We start from the raw sequence: 5915 nt of genomic DNA on the forward strand, positions 1-5915 counted from the left end.
GGTCGACGAAAGAGGGGGAGGCCTTCAACGAGATGGATTGACACGGTGGCTGCGATGATGGGCTCAAGTATAGCAGGGATTGTGGGGCTGGCGTGGGATCGGGCGGTGTTTCGTTCTGCTGTGCATGGGGTCGCTATGAGTCGGAAACGACTCGACGGCACTTAACAACAACAACAACAACAACAACATTTCTTGTCCCTCATTTTCTTCATTACTGCTTTATTTTGTGTTTATTTAAATTTCTGAAGAAATTTTTGTTTCTTTTCTTTTCCTTTTATATATATGTTTTTCTTTTGTGTATGTTTTAAAATATTTTCTTTGTGATTACCCTTGGGACTACATCTAACATCATAAATGTGTAATAATCTAGTTCAAATTGGTATTCTTTAACTTCAGTGTCAGGCACTCTGGTTGCACAGTGTTTAAAGCATTCAGCTGCCAAACAAAAAGTCAGTAGTTTGAACCCACCAGCCACACTATAGGAGAAAGTCAGGCAGTCTGCTTCCATAAAGATTTACAGCCTCAGAAACCCTCTGGGACAGTTGTACTGTGTCTTATACAATCACTATCAGTTGGAATTGACTTGATGTCAGTGAGTTAGGTTTGGTTTTGGTTTTAACTTCAACTGCATATGAAAATACTGCTCCTAAACATATGCATCCCTTGCACTTTTACACTTTTGACACAAATTACTGGTTTTTTTAAAGAAACTTTTAATTGTGATTTGGATGAAAATTTACAGAACAAATTGGTTTTCCATTCAACAATTCATACAAAGTTTGTTTTGTGACAATCATTGCAATCCACATAATGCAACAACACTTTTCCCCTTGTTTATTCCTGTGTTTATCTTTTCTATTCATCCTTCTTTCCTGTCCCTTCTGAGCTTTATCCCAGGACAAATGCTGCTATTTTGATCTCTTATAGTTGATTATTCTGAGGAGTGTGTCCTGCCCTGGGCAGTACAGCCTCATCTTTCAGGCGTGTTTACTGTTTGGCTGAAAGTTGAGCCATGGGGGTGAGTTTAGTTCTAGGACTGAGGAGTATCTAGGGGCCATATTCTCAACAGTTCCACCAGTCTCTACCAGACCAGTGAACCTAGCCTTTTTAATTTTTTTTTATGATTTTGAGTTTTGTTGCACAGTTTCCTCCTACTCTACAAATTATATCTTATACGTGGCATGTTGCTGTTGTTGTTGTTAGGTGTCATTGAGTTGGCTCCAATTCACAGTGAGTATATAAAAAAGAAAAAAACACTGCCTGGCCCTGTGCCAGCCTCACACTCCTTACTATACCTGAGCCTATTGTTGCAGCCACTGTGTCAATGCATCTCGTTGAGGGACTTCCCCTTTTTTGCTGACCCTCCACTTTAATAGGCATGATATCCTTCTCCACGGAATGGTCCTTTCTGACAACATAACCAAAGTAGATGAGATGAAGTCTGGCCATTCTCACTTCCAAGGAACATTCCAACTGCACGTCTTCCAGGACAGATTTGTTAGTTCTTCTGGCAGTCCATGGTACTTTCAGTATTCACCATCACCACAACTCAAAAGCATCAACTCTTCTTCGATCTTCCTTATTCATTATCCAGCTTTCACATGAATATGAGGTGATTGAAAACACCATGGCTTCAGTTAGGCACACCTTAGTCTTCAAAGAGACATTTTTGCTCTTCAGCACTTTAAAGAGATCTTTTGCAGCAGATTTACCCAGTGCAATATGTCTCGTCTGATTTCTTGACTGCTGCTTCCATTGGCGTAGTGCCTAAGGCGTTTGACCGCTAACCAGAAGGCTGGCAGTTCAAACCAACCAGCCACTCCTCAGAACGAAGGTTGGGCAATCTACTTCTATAGTGATACTGCCTCAGAAACCCAAGGAGGGGTCGCTATGAGTCAGATCCAATTCCACAGCAGTGGTTGCTGGCTTGCTTGCTTCCATTGGAGTTGGTTGTGGATCCAAGTAATATGAAATCTTTGACAACTTCAGTCTCTTCTCCATTTGTCATGATGCCGCTTATTGGTCCAGTTGTGAGGATTTTTGTTTTCTTTATGTTGAGGTGTAATCCATATTGCAGACTAGTCCTTAATCTTCATTAGTAAGTGCTTCAAGTCATCTTCACTTTCAGCAAGCAGGGTCGTGTCATCTGCATATCACAAGTTATTAATGAGTTTTCTTCCAATTCTTATGCTGTGCTCTTCTTTATATAGTCCAGTTTCTCATATTATTTGCTTAGCATACAGATTAAATAAGTATGGTGAAATGATACAACCCTGATGCATTGCCTTTCTGATTTTAGACCGTGCAGTATCCTCTTGTTCTGTTCAAATGACAGCCTCCTGGTCTACGTACAAGTTCCTCATGACCATAATTAAGTATTCCAGGATTCTCATTTTTCTCAATATTATCCATAATTTGTTATGATCCACACAATCAAAGCTTTTGTATAGTCAATAAACCACAAGTAAACATCTTTCTGGTATTCTTTGCTTTCAGCCCAAGATCCATCTGACATCAGCAATGATATCTCTCATTCCATGTCCTCTTCTGAATCCAGTTGGTATTGCTGAACTCTCTGTCAACATAAGTGCTGCAACCATTTTTGAATTATCTTTAGTAAGATTTTACTTGCATGTGATATTAATGATATCGTTCGATAATTTCCACATTCTGTGGGATCACCTTTCTTTGGAATTGGTACAAATATGGATCTCTTCAAGTCAATTGGCCAGGTGGCTGTCTTCCAAATTTCTTGATGAGTAAATGCCACCAGCATGATATCTTTTTGTTGAAACATCTCAATGGATATTCCATCAATTCCTGCAGGCTTGTTTTTCTCCAATTCCTCCAGTGGAGCTTCAGTTTCTTCCTTTAGTATTGTTGGTTCTTGATCACATGCCACCTCCTGAAATGGATGAACATCAACCAGTTCTTTTTGGATCAGTGACTGTATATTCCTTCCATCTTCTTTTGATGTTTCCTGCATTATTTAATATTTTGCCCAGAGAATTTTTCAATATAACACCTCAAGGCATGAATTTTTTCTTCAGTTCTTTCAGCTTGAGAAATGCTTGAGTATGTCCTTCCCTTTTGGTTTTATAACTCCAGGTCTCTGCACTTTTCATTATAACAACTGACTTTGTCTTCTGAAGCTTCTTTTTAAAATCTTCTGTTCAGCTCTTTTATCTTGTTATTCCTTCATTTTCTTTAGCTGCTCTCATTCAAAAGCAAGGTTCAGCATTTGTTCTGACATCCATTTTGGTCTTTTCTTTATTTCCTGTCTTTTTAATGACCCTTTGCTTTCCTCATGGATGTTATCCTACAGTTTATCCAGTTTTCAGTCATTGGTGTTCAAGGTGTCAAATATGTTCTTCACATGGTCTCTAAATTCAGGTGGCATGTAATCAAGGTCATATTTTGGCTTTCATGAACTTGTTTTAATTGTCTTCCACTTCAACTTGGACTTGCATATGAGTTGTTGATGGTGTGTTCCACAGTCAGCTCCTGGCCCTGTTTTGGCTCAAGGTATTGAGCTTCTCCATTACCTTTTTCCACAGATATAGTCAATCTGATTCCTCTGTATCCGTCTGGTGATGTCCATGTGTATATCTATTCTTTATGTTGTTGATAAAAGATATTTGCAATGAATAAATTGTTGGGCTTGCAAAATTTTATCATGTGATCTCCAGCATCATTTTTATCACCAAGGCCATATTTTCCAACTACTGGTGATTCTTCCTTTTTCCAACTTTTCCATTCTAATCACCACAAATAATCAACACATCTTGATTGCATGTTTGGTCAATTTCAGACTGCAGAAGTTGGTAAAAATCTTCAATTTCCTTGTCTTTGGCTTTGGTGGTTGGTGTGTAAATTTGAATAACTGGTAGGTGTATGGATATTATCCTATCACTGACAGCATTGTACTTCAGGATCTGGAAACATTCTTTGTGACACTGAATGCCACATAATTCATCTTCAATTTGTCATTTCCAGCATAGTAGACCATATGCCTATCTGATTCAAAATGGCCAAAACCAGTCCATTTTAGCTCACTAATGCCTAGGATGGCAGTCAGTCACAGGGATCCAGGTGAGGAAAGAGAACCCAGGCACACCCAAAGCAGCAGGACAGGAGAGTGGGAGAAAGGGGATTAAAAGCCAGGAACCCAGACAGAGGAGCAGTCAGCCATAGGGACCCAGGTAAGGGTGGTACGAGAGGTTTCCAACAGGGAGACAAACTTGTCTGTCAGTTTGTCCTACCATGGTGATGTGTTGATGTGAGTTTTGAGGCTGAGCCACTGGTGTTTCAAACCCAGTGGTGTGCACATGGTGCACAGGTATCAACCCAGCTTACAGACTGAGACAGACTAGGAAGAAGGAAGAGGCCATACACTTCTCAAAGAATTGGCCAGGGAAAACCTTATGAATAGTAAAGAAACACTGTTTGATACATTACTGTGCAACTTTATGAATAGTCCAGTTAAGTTAGAAGGTCTCAAAATAGGACTGAGAAAGAGCTTCATCATCTGAGTAAACCTAGTCTTACTCCTATGGATAAGGTAAAGGTTTAGAGACCTCCATTTGCTGATGTGGCATGACTCAAATTGAAGAGAAACAGCTGCAGACATCCATTAATCACTGGAACATGGAATGTACGAAGTATGAATCTAGGAAAATTGGAAGTTTTCAAAAATGAAATGGAATGCATAAAGTTTAATACCTTGACATTAGTGAGCTGAAATGGACTGTTTTTGGCCACTTTGAATCAGACAATCATATGATCTACTATGCCGGGAATGACAGTTTGAAGAGGAATGGTGTGGCTTTCATCATCACAAAGGATGTTTCAAGATCTGTCCTGAAGTACAATGCTGTCAGTGATAGAATCATATCCATACACCTACAAGGAAGACGCACCCGAAATGCTCCTTGGAAGTGAGAATGGCCAGACTTCGTCTCACCTATTTTGGTCATGTTGTCAGAAGGGACCATTCCCTGGAGAAGGATGTCATGTTTGGTAGGGTGGAGGGTCAACGAAAGAGGGGGAGGCCTTCAATGAGATGGATTGACATGGTGGCTACGATGATTGGCTCAAGTATAGCAGGGATCATGGAGCTGGTGTGGGTTCAGCAATGTTTCATTCTGCTGTGCATGGGGTCACTATGAGTCAGAAATGACTCGACGGCCCCTAACGACATAACAAACAAGGAAGACCTGTTAATACGACTATTATTCAAATTTATGCCCCAACCACCAAAGCCAAAGTTGAGGAAATTGAAGAATTTTATCAACTTCTGCAGTCTGAAATTGACCGAACATGCAATCAGGATGTGTTGATTATCACTGGTGACTGGAATGCAAAAGTTGGAAACAAAGAAGAATCACTGGTAGTTGGAAAATTTGGCCACAGTGACAGAAATAATGCTGGAACTCGCATGGTAGAATTTTGCAAGACCAATGACTTCTACATTGCAAACACCTTTTTTCAACAACACAAATGGTGTCTCTACACATGGACTTCACCAGATGGAACATACAGGAATCAGATTGACTACATCTGTGGCAAGAGGCGGTGGAAAAGCTCAATATCTTCAACTAAAACCAGGCCAGGAGCTGACTGTGGAACAGACCATCAACTGCTCATATGCAAGTTCAACTTGAAGTTAAAAACAATTAAAACTAAAATTAAAAGTCCAAGAGAGCCAAAATATGATCTGGAATATATCTCTCTTGAATTTGGAGATCATCTAAAGAATAGATTTGATGCATTGAACACCAACAACCAAAAACCAGAAGAAATGTAGGAGGATATCAAGAACATTATCCATGAAGAAAGCAAGAGATCACTAAAAAGACGAGAAAAGAAGAGAAGACCAAAATGGATGACAGAAGAGACTCTGAAACTTGCCCTTG

The sequence above is a fragment of the Orycteropus afer genome, unplaced genomic scaffold (genome assembly GCF_000298275.1).
Source record: "Orycteropus afer afer isolate SDZICR_OR568_19922 unplaced genomic scaffold, OryAfe1.0 scaffold00145, whole genome shotgun sequence".
NCBI classification, from domain to species: domain Eukaryota; kingdom Metazoa; phylum Chordata; class Mammalia; order Tubulidentata; family Orycteropodidae; genus Orycteropus; species Orycteropus afer.